General features: G+C 39.3%; 1 protein-coding gene across 1 annotated transcript in view; it reads left to right on the forward strand.

Annotated features, from left to right (window-relative positions):
• Window positions 1-5,561: 5,561 nt before the first annotated feature.
• LOC118768320 (SCO-spondin-like) overlaps window positions 5,562-12,184 on the forward strand; it is a 447,598-nt gene continuing 440,975 nt past the window's right edge. The window contains exon 1 of the mRNA XM_036514554.1: window positions 5,562-5,599. The gene's annotated coding sequence lies outside the window, so the exon portion shown is untranslated. The remainder of the gene's footprint in view (window positions 5,600-12,184) is intronic.

Consider the following 12,184-nt stretch of genomic DNA (forward strand, 5'->3'; position numbering starts at 1 on the left):
GCGGCGCAAATTGACCAAAATTGAGAGTATGATAGAAGAAGGCTTGCTCTTCATTCTGTAGGAGATAAAATTCAAATCGGACCATGTTAAGACCAAAAATTATTTACATCAAAAAGGTGCTTTTTTTCTATGAAAATCCCTATTTTTTACGATTTTTTTACTGCTGTGTCGCCATTTTTCGGTGTATTTCAACCAGAAAAATGTTCACTTAAAGAGAATAACAAGCTACAGAATGCACAATTTTTACTTCTCAAAAATTCCAATTCTAAAGGGTCGAAACAAACCCGAGCAGCGATGGGCAATACTGCTAGTATATATATACATACATACATATATATATATATATACAGACAGCCATCTAAGAATCCATGTCAGGGAAAAATACACTCATATATTTGTCTGTAGAGTAGGTATATTAATTGAAGTGTATAGTATTATATATCCATTACGGCTGATCTAACTGACTGGTCTTGCAAAGTGCAGTAAACAATTGTTTAACCCTTTCGATATCAACCCGGTTGAAACCGGTTCTGGTTCTGAGTACAAATGTCTTGTTTTCATAAGACATTTGAACTTCAAAATCTTCCATCTTAGTCACAATTTATGTTCCTAACACTAGCTTAATGATAACTAAGTTATTTTACTAAATTCTTTGTTATATTTAAAGGAATTGAAAGAAACACAGAGCATCTCAAAATAACTACAGTAATGAAAGGGTTAACTCTATAGCACCGCCTCTAGTCGAGCAAATCAACCCCGGGACTTATTCTTTGTAAGCCCAGTACTTATTCTATCGGTCTCTTTTGCCGAACCACTAAGTGACGGGGACGTAAACACACCAGCATCGGTTGTCAAGCAATGCTAGGGGGACAAACACAGACACACAAACACACACATTCATATATATATATATATATATATATATATAATATATAATATATATATACATATATATACGACAGGCTTCTTTCAGTTTCCGTCTACCAAATCCACTCACAAGGCATTGGTCGGCCCGGGGTTATAGCAGAAGACACTGTGGGACTGAACCTGGAACCATGTGGTTGGTTAGCAAGCTACTTAGCACACAGCCACTCCTGCGCCTGTATATGGAAAAGAATTGTAATAATTACGATATGTCAATCATAATCACCTAAGGGAATGACTCAAATTAACGAATCAGCGTTACTTTTGATTGCAAGTATATCAAAATGATTATGAAAATTGCTATATACTGTAAATGCTAAAGATATATACTTCTGGTTTCGTTGCAGAAAGACATGGGATCTTTTCCTTTTGAACGGCAGACAATTTCTAGTTAACTAAACACTTTAAAATTTCGTATACTGGTAGAATGTGTCAAAATAAAGCATTTTTTTCTCTTGGCTTTCTTGAGAAAATTGTAATTTGTTTGTTTAACATAGTTTAATTTTTCGAATTTTAACCAAAAATCCTATGCTCTCTTTTGAGCTAAAATCATTTGCTGCATCTAAAACTGAGACAACATCCTGTAACTAACCCTAAACCTCCCCCCTAACTCTAACCCTAATTTTTTTTTTCTTAATTGTTAAATTAATTTAATTGTTACGCATGTAAAAAAAACTAAAGCAATGGAATTAAATTAATTTAACAATTCAGAAAAAAAAATTAGGGTTAGGGTTAGGGGGGAGGTTTAGGGCTAGTTACAGGATGTTGTCTCAGTTTTAGACGCAGCAAATGATTTTAGTTGAATGGAGGTAATCGATTGGTTAAAATTGCCGAAATGCTCGGATTTTCAGATGAAATATGTTACAAACTATAGAATTTTCTCAATAAAACCAAGAGAAAAAGATCTTTTATAAACACATTCTACCAGTATACGAAGTTTAAAGGTGTTTAGTTAACTAGAAATTGTCTGCCGTTCAAAAGGAAAAGATCCAAGACATGCTTTTTCGTTCTCTTGAAACAACCAAAAAGGGATTGCTTAGATCAACGAAGAAATCTGGTAAAACTGACAAAAACGTAGAACTTGTTATTTCATAACGGTCTACTGTAATATATTCATTAAAAAGCGTAATATATTACACTAAAAGTTGAATATAGTACATTAAAGTCAGTGGCACAAGCTAGAGTTATCGTCGAAAAAGCAAGTGGTTGCAAGTCATGGTTTTATTTGCAGCCAAATGGAAGAAGCAAAAAAGAAATGTCTTTGAAAGAAAAACTTCTTCGTTCAAAAACAAGGATTTGGAATTTTATCTCTTGCAAATAAGTATCCTTTTCTTTTCTTTATTTTTTTAAAAACTTAGGTAGCATTTGAAATACGACTTCATCTTTGTTTACTTTCTGAGAATTCTAACAATAATTTTCATTCAACTTTTATTACAACGACCACATAGCCTTCATTCTCTTTGAAAACTGGAAATCATTACGAAAACCCCTTTCTTTTCACTACCTTTTCTTTCTTTTTTTTTCATTTTATACTCTTTTACTCTTTACTCTTTTACTTGTTTCAGTCATTTGACTGCGGCCATGCTGGAGCACCGCCAGTACTTATTCTATCGGTCTCTTTTGCCGAACCGCTAAGTGACGGGGACGTAAACACACCAACATCGGTTGTCAAGCAATGCTAGGGGGACAAACACAGACACAAACACATACACACACATATATATATATACATATATACGACGGGCTGCTTTCAGTTTCCGTCTACCAAATCCACTCACAAGGCATTGGTCGGCCCGAGGCTATAGCAGAAGACACTTGCCCAAGATGCCATGCAGTGGGACTGAACCCGGAACCATGTGGTTGATTAGCAAGCTACTTACCACACAGCCACTCCTGCGCTCTCTAGAATTATTTGAATTATAAATCCTATTTAGAATTATAAATTTTCATTTTCATTTTCCTACACATCTTCATTACCTGCTCCCACACTCTCCCTCCCTCACATATATTCCTCCTTTTCCCGCTCCTCTCTTCCCCCTTATCTCTCTTTATACCTACTCTTTCCCTCTCTCTCTTCCATATCTTACTCTTTTTCTCATCTCTCTCTCTCTCCCTTTCATATCTTCCCCTTTTCTCACTTCTCTTTCCTTTCCATCTCACATCTTCCTCTCCTCCTGTCACTTCACCCTCTTCCTTATATACTTCTCCTTTTCCCCCTCTTCTCATTCCGTTTCTCCCTTTCTCTCACATCCGTCATCCTTTCCTGTCTCTCCTTCACTCTGTCTCTCTTTCTCTTCCCCTCCTCTCATTCACTCCTCAACCTCCCTCTGTCTCTCTAACACCCCCTCTCTTTCCTCATATCAACCTCTCTCTTTCCTTCATAGCACCTCTCTCTTTCCTTCATATCTCCCTCTCTCTTTCCCTATCCCCCTCTGTGTTTCTTCTTTTCTACCTCCCTCTATCTCTGTCTTCCTCTTTATCCTCTACTCCAGTGCTTTTCAACCTTTTTGCTGGAGCGGAACCCCAAGGAAACATTCCACTGGCTTGAGGAACCCCTGTGCAATAATTTAATAGTCTTATGCACACATATCTGCACAGGAGACTTAAAAGTTACTGCCGATTCTAGCAGTTTTGTAACTTCTTGCGGAACCCCTGGACTGTACTGGTGGAACCCTGAGGTTCCGCGGAACCCTGGTTGAAGACAACTGCTCTACTCCAACTCTTGGCTTTAAAAAAACGAAGATGGCACCAAAGTGAGAGAAGAAAGAATTAAATCTTCTGTTGTGAGCATGAATGATTGCTAGTGGCAATCCGCCAAACAACATCATCACTGCTGCACTGAAAAACAATGGCTTTCACAGAACCATTGATCAGATAGAGTGGAAGAAGAATTAATTCATCTGATCTTATATGTTTATGAGACCATACATTGACACCCTGGATGACAATTGAAAAACTATTGTGGCAAGGCTGATAAGGATAGAGAAGATGAAAAGGAACCAAAACCCCGGAAGTCTGTTTGATCCAGTGGTTCCTGTGAACGACCAGGCAGAAAAGGATAGGGGAGCCAAGGAAGCAGCAACTAGAAGCCCCTCTGTGGTCCTACAAATGAACAAAGCCTTCACCCCATTGGACAACCAGAGGAAAAAAGGGATGTTTTCGGTTTGAAAGGCAGTTTTTTCTAGCGGTGTCATATGAAATTGTCACCCATAATTATGACCCTAGAATCGATCTATTGCATTTCAATCTGTTTTAGGGTTAGGGTTAGGGGTGGGGGGAAGGGTATCTTTTTTTTCCTTCAGAAATGTAAATAAACCCAATCTGTTTCTTAAACGGGGGACATATTCATACGGCACAGAATGTTTTCACCTCAATAGACGTCATTGATTGGTTGAAATTGCAGAAATTGAAGAAACAGAACAACAAATATCTTACAAACTATAGAATTTTCTCAAGAAAGCCAAGAGAAAAAGATGTTTTGTAAACACATTCTACCAGTATACGAAGTTTAAAAGTGTTTAGTTATGTGGAAATTATTTTTTAAAAACTGCCAGTCAAACCGAAAAGATCCGAAAAATGTTCCCACCACAAGAAAAGGAAGGATGTAACACAAACATAAAGAAGGAAAGGAAGAAAAGGGAAAAGGCAAAAATGAAACAACCAAAACTGGTAAACGCTATGTTATGTCAATAGTTTCAAATTAGCACAACTGAGAAAAGTTAGAGATTTCATACAAAAGAGTACAGAAAGGAGAGACGGGCTTAGATTGTGTGTATGTTTGTTTCTATACAATGATTTCTCTTGAATATCTTTATATATAAAAGTGAGGTAGTGTGCTGTCTGTCTCCTACGATTTAGATTCCTAACTACTCCCACATTTTGCGGTGCAGTTTAACCAAAACCGGGTATCTTATAGTCGTGATTCATATCGAGCCCTTCTGAGTATTAGCGCGCGTCTACGATGAGTCTACGATTTAAAAAATAATTTACCATCATCATTTTTTTCCATTTTAATGCATTTTTTCGCTATTATATAAGGGAAGTAACTCTCTAAAAATGTCTACGATGAGTCAACGATTAAAAAAAAATTTACCATAATTTTTTTTCCATTTTTAATGCATTTTTTTGCTAATTTTTGGCTATAACTCTAAAAATGCTTATATAGTTATTTCCCTTACAAACCTGAGCAACGCCGCGATACTGCTAGTCTTTATATATAAAAGTGAGGTTGTGTGCTGTCTGTCTCCTACGATTTAGATTCCTAACACTCCCACATTTTGTGGTGCAGTTGAACCAAAACCGGGTATTTATAGTCGTGATTCATATCGAGCCCTTCTGGGTTAGCGCACGTCTACGATGAGTCTACGATTTAAAAATAATTTACCATCAATTTTTCCCATTTTTATGCATTTTTGGCATATATAAGGGAAGTAACTCTCTAAAAATTATTATTAAATCTCAGAACGTAAAAATCTACAGTTACACCCCACCTTTCTGGTTAGCCATATTGAGATGGCTATTATACTTTACATCTCTAAAAATGCTTATATAGTTATTTCCCTTACAAACCCGAGCAACGCCGGGCGATACTGCTAGTAATATATATTACAATTTCTCTATTCTGAAATTTCAGCATCACCTACAGCACTTCCATACTCTGCATCTATACCGACAGGTCAGTGAATATATTTATGTAATATAAATTTATGTTTATTTTGTCAATCAAGATATATCATCATCATCATTTAGTGTCTGTTTTCCATGAAGGCCTGTGTTAGACAATTTGACTGAAACTGGTAAGCTGGGGAGGTGCAGCAATTTCCAAATGAATTTTGGCATTGTTGCTATGACTGGATGTCCTTCCTAATGCCCCCTCTCCAAGAGTATAATGGGTGTCTTTTACATGCCATTGGCATGGATGATTTCACTTGGCCTGACAAGTGTTCTCAGGGATGGCATATAGCCGGGTTCAGTCCCACTGCGTGGCACCTTGGGCAATTGTCTTCTGCCATAGCCTCGAGCTGACCAAAGTCTTGTGAGTGGATTTGGTAGACGGAAACTGAAAGAAGCCCGTCGTATATATGTATATATATGTGTATTTGTGCATGTATGTTTGTGTGTCTGTGTTTGTCCCATCCAACATCGCTTGACAACCGATGCTGGTGTGTTTATGTCCCCGTCACTAAGCGGTTCAGGAAAAGAGACCGATAGAATAAGTACTGGGCTTACAAAGAATAAGTCCCGGGGTCGAGTTGCTCGATTAAAAGCGGTGCTCCAGCATGGCCGCAGTCAAATGACTGAAACAAGTAAAAGAGAAAGAGAAACAAATAGCCAAAGATCTTGGTCACTTGTCATTACCTTTAGGGTCAACGATCATGCCTTACCACCTCCCCCCATGTCTTCCTGCATTGACCTCTTGCGCAAGTTCACTCCGCATATAGAAATCCACACTTCTTTACACAGTTATCCTTATTCGTATGCATCACAGGACCATAGCACCACAGCTGCCTCTGTTACACATCACATCCAACGGTGGCGAGCTGGCAGAATCGTTAGCATGCCAGGTGAAATGTGTAGCCGTATTCCGTCTGCCGTTTACGTTCTGGGTTCAAATTCCGCCGAGGGCCACTTTGCCTTTCATCCTTTCGGGGTTGATAAATTAAGTACCAGTGACACACTGCGGTCGATGTAATCGACTTAATCCGTTTGTCTGTCCTTGTTTGTCCCCTCTGTGTTTAGCCCCTTGTGGGTAGTAAAGAAATAGGTATTTTGTCTGCTGTTACGTTCTGAGTTCAAATTCTGCTAAGGTCCACTTTGCCTTTCATCCTTTTGGGGTCGATAAATTAAGTAACAGTTACACAGTGGGGTCGATGTAATCGACTTAATCCGTTTGTCTGTCCTTGTTTGTCCTCTCTGTGTTTAGCCCCTTGTGGGTAGTAAAGAAATATACACATCACATCCAACGTCTCTTATGTCAAACTTTTCTCTCAAGATGCTTACGCACCGTTCTACATGCACAATGACGTTACACATCCAGCAAAGAATACTAGCTTCATTTCTTTCAAGTCTACACATACCCTCAGTGGTAACAGCCCTTGTTTCACTATTGTGTAGCACATGCACTGCCCTGTAGCATAGCTATGTGCGTCTAGGCATCATGCAGTTCACCTTTCACTCTGAAGAAGAGGCTCTTTGTTGCGAGCAGAGGTAAGCGCTAGCTGGACTCTGCCCAGCCTATTCTTATTCTCCCAGTTATGCTCTTAATGCATCCACGTCCATTACTAACTTGGTCACCTAGATAATGGAAGCTATCTACTACATCTAGGTGGTGAGCTGGCAGAAACGTTAGCACGTCGGGCGAAATGCGTCGCTGTATTTCGTCTGCTGTTACGTTCTGAGTTCAAATTCTGCCGAGGTCGACTTTGCCTTTCATCCTTTCGGGGTCGATAAATTAAGTACCAGTTACGGACTGGGGTCGATATAATCGACTTAATCCGTTTGTCTGTCCTTGTTTGTCCCCTCTGTGTTTAGCCCCTTGTGGGTAGTAAAGAAATAGGTACTTCGCCTGTCTGAGTTCAAATTCTGCCGAGGTCGACTTTGCCTTTCATCCTTTCGGGGTCGATAAATTAAGTACCAGTTACGGACTGGGGTCGATATAATCGACTTAATCCGTTTGTCTGTCCTTGTTTGTCCCCTCTGTGTTTAGCCCCTTGTGGGTAGTAAAGAAATAGGTACTTCGCCTGTCTGAGTTCAAATTCTGCCGAGGTCGACTTTGCCTTTCATCCTTTCGGGGTCGATAAATTAAGTACCAGTTACGGACTGGGGTCGATATAATCGACTTAATCCGTTTGTCTGTCCTTGTTTGTCCCCTCTGTGTTTAGCCCCTTGTGTGGGTAGTAAAGAAATAGGTACTTCGCCTGTCTGAGTTCAAATTCTGCCGAGGTCGACTTTGCCTTTCATCCTTCGGGGTCGATAAATTAAGTACCAGTTACGGACTGGGGTCGATATAATCGACTTAATCCGTTTGTCTGTCCTTGTTTGTCCCCTCTGTGTTTAGCCCCTTGTGGGTAGTAAAGAAATAGGTACTTCGCCTGTCTGAGTTCAAATTCTGCCGAGGTCGACTTTGCCTTTCATCCTTTCGGGGTCGATAAATTAAGTACCAGTTACGCACTGGGGTCGATATAATCGACTTAATCAGTTTGTCTGTCCTTGTTTGTCCCCTCTGTGTTTAGCCCCTTGTGGGTAGTAAAGAAATAGGTACTTCGCCTGTCTGAGTTCAAATTCTGCCGAGGTCGACTTTGCCTTTCATCCTTTTGGGGTCGAAAATTAAGTACCAGTTACGGACTGGGGTCGATATAATCGACTTAATCCGTTTGTCTGTCCTTGTTTGTCCCCTCTGTGTTTAGCCCCTTGTGGGTAGTAAAGAAATAGGTACTTCGCCTGTCTGAGTTCAAATTCTGCCGAGGTCGACTTTGCCTTTCATCCTTTCGGGGTCGATAAATTAAGTACCAGTTACGGACTGGGGTCGATATAATCGACTTAATCCGTTTGTCTGTCCTTGTTTGTCCCCTCTGTGTTTAGCCCCTTGTGGGTAGTAGTAAAGAAATAGGTACTTCGCCTGTCTGAGTTCAAATTCTGCCGAGGTCGACTTTGCCTTTCATCCTTTCGGGGTCGATAAATTAAGTACCAGTTACGCACTGGGGTCGATATAATCGACTTAATCAGTTTGTCTGTCCTTGTTTGTCCCCTCTGTGTTTAGCCCCTTGTGGGTAGTAAAGAAATAGGTACTTCGCCTGTCTGAGTTCAAATTCTGCCGAGGTCGACTTTGCCTTTCATCCTTTCGGGGTCGATAAATTAAGTACCAGTTACGCACTGGGGTCGATGTAATCGACTTAATCCGTTTGTCTGTCCTTGTTTGTCCCCTCTGTGTTTAGCCCCTTGTGGGTAGTAAAGAAATATATCTACTACATCTAGCTTACCCCACTGGCAGTTGATGGGATATATTTTCTGTACATTTTCACTGTTTACTGTATCTATGTACCCACAGATATCATACAGTCACCCTTTCACTCGAGGGAGAGGGAGAGGTTTTGTTGCCTGGAGAGGCAAGAGCCCTCTGAACTTTGGCCAGCCTATTCTTATTCTCGCTCTTACACTTTCATTGTATCCATGGTCACCTGGATAACAGTAACTATCTATTACCTCTAGCTTGCAACAGTGTCAGCTCATACTCTCTCTTACTCTATCTTTTACTCTTTTACTTGTTTCAGTCATTTGACTGCGGCCATGCTGGAGCACCACCTTTAGTCAAGCAAATCAACCCTGGGACTTATTCTTTGGAAGCCCAGTACTTATTCTATCGGTCTCTTTTGCTGAACCGCTAAGTGACGGGGACGTAAACACACCAGCATCAGTTGTCAAGCAATGCTAGGGGGACAAACACAGACACACACACGCATACATATATATATACATATATACGACGGGCTTCTTTCAGTTTCTGTCTACCAAATCCACTTACAAGGCTTTGGTTGGCCCGGAGCTATAGCTGAAGACACTTGCACAAGAATGCCACGCAGTGGGACTGAACCTGGAACCATGTGGCTGGTAAGCAAACTACTTACCACACAGCCACTCCTGCGCACTGTCTTGTGCACTGTCTTGTAGTATGGTTGTTGGAACACAGGCATTATACTGTCTACCTTTCACTCTGCGGGAGAGGTTCTTTGTTGCCAGCAGAGGTAAGAGCTCTCAGAAAATAACCCAGCCTATTCTTATACACCTCCTCTCTAACTCATGACAGCATGGAAAGTGGGCATTAAATGAAGATGATGATGATGATATATAAATATATGTTCATGGGTATATATATATATATATAACGGGAAGCTTTATGAAAATAAACAAAAGACGAAGGCAGGTGGAGTACACACAAACAATTGTATTAGTATGGCACTCAGGAATATAAATAAAATGAAACAAGTCTTTTACGTTTCGAGCCTACGCTCTTCGACAGAAAGATACACAGAAAAGAAACACGGAGAGAAACAAGGAGAGAAAAAAAATGCGTGCAGAAGCTAGCGATTCAACATGATATATATATATATATATATATTATATAATTAGGGCTTAGTAAAATAAATTACTTTGCCACATACTGAACTTAGTAGAAATAGCAGCCAAAAAAAATTTTCTTAGCATTTCTACTACTTAAAGAAAATTTCTCTCAGATAATGCTTACTCCAGACAGCCCACGAAGGTTTGGAGGTAAATACAGAAAAATATCACAAGTACATAGATCGTTTGAGTACGTCAACGTTTCAAGATTAGCCAAATAAAATCAGCATTTCTATCGTCAGCTCAAAATTTCTTAATTGGATTTGGAAACACTAAAAAGAAGGAACTTTACCTATCAGCGAACTTATCGCTTCAGATGAACCACTCCGACTAACAGTGTCAACAAATTCAAAATGCGCAGGCGTAAATTTCTTCAATCCCCTTCCACCCACGTGGTCTATCTAGCAAACATTATATTTTAACCGCGAGAACCGAGGCAGTATGACCGAGAGAAATGAATTATAATATCAACAATTGAGGGTTGATATATATCAATTGTTGATATATATATATATATATATTTATATTTGTATGCATAGACATAGAAGTATGTATGTAAAATGACAATATAAGACAATATTAGACTTTCGTGAGCAACAAAAGCCTAAAATATTTTAGCCAGAAAATCTTGAATGGAAGCTATTTTAAAAGGCAAATTCTATGCCATGCCATTACTTTGAAATTTCTACAAGTGAGAAATGTTTGAGATTTCATGCAAAAGAGTCAAGAAAGGGGAGATGTGCTTAGATTGTGTATCTGTGTGTATAAAATGATTTCTCTTCAATATAATATATATTGCAGTGTGGAAGGTGTTTGTAAGCCATTTAAGAAACACACAAAAGCCGTTCGATTCACTTCAACATTTAAGTTTAATTTGTCAAAATATTTTCGTCGCTGAAATCCACGACCTGTTCACTGACAAAAATCCGTGCTGCATCTGAGAAAGTAACAGTTAGTTCGTCATATATATGTACGTATATATTCTTAAATGGCTTATAAACACCTTCCATGCTGCAATTGTTTTCGTTCCAGCACACGATCTCAGATCAAATCACTTGCTATGTGAGTACATCTCCGTAAATCTTTATATATAAAAGTGAAGTTGTGTGTCTGTCTCCTACGATTTAGATTCCTAACTACTCCCACATTTTGCGGAGCAGTTTAACCAAAAGTGGGTATCATATAGTCGTGATTCATATCGAGCCCTTCTGGGTATTAGCACGCGTCTATGATGAGTCTACGATTTAAAAAAAAAATTTACCATCATCATTTTTTTCCATTTTAATGCATTTTTTCGCTATTATATAAGGGAAGTAACTCTCTAAAAATGTCTACGATGAGTCAACGATATTTTTAAAAAATTACCATCATTTTTTTTTTCATTTTTAATGCATTTTTTTGCTATTTTTTGGCTATAACTCTCTAAAAATGCTTATATAGTTATTTCCCTTACAAACCTGAGCAACGCCGGGCGATACTGCTAGTATATATATATTACAATTTCTCTTTTCTGAAATTTCAGGATCTCCAACAACATTTGCTTACTCTGCATCAATACCAACAGGTTAGTGAGTATATTTATGTAATATAAACTTGTGTTTATTTTGTAAATCAAGCTATATCATAATTGTGATCATCATCATGACCATCATCATTATTTAGTGACTGCTTTCCATGCTGACATGGGTTAGGTCACCCGGGGCAGATTTTTTTAAAGGCGGTGAGCTGGCAGAAACGTTAGCACGCCGGGCGAAATGCTTAGCAGTATTTCGTCTGCGTTACATTGTGTGTTCAAATTCCGCCGAGGTCGACTTTGCCTTTCATCCTTTCGGGGTCGATAAATTAAGTACCAGTTACGCACTGGGGTCAATGTAATCGACTTAATACCTATGTCTGTCCTTGTTTGTCCCCTCTGTGTTTAGCCCCTTGTGGGTAATAAAGAAATAGATATTTTAACTGAAACTGGTAAGCCGGAGAGGTGCAGTAAGTTCCAGTTGGATTTGGCATGGTTTCTATTGCTGGATGCCCTTCCTAATGCCAGCCACTACAATTTCACTTTCCTTGACGCGTCCTCTCAAAGATGCCATATCACCAAAGGTGGAAGCACTCCGTCGGTTACGACGATGAGGGTTCCGGTTGTTCC

The sequence above is a fragment of the Octopus sinensis genome, linkage group LG28, assembly GCF_006345805.1.
Source record: "Octopus sinensis linkage group LG28, ASM634580v1, whole genome shotgun sequence".
Classification (NCBI taxonomy): domain Eukaryota; kingdom Metazoa; phylum Mollusca; class Cephalopoda; order Octopoda; family Octopodidae; genus Octopus; species Octopus sinensis.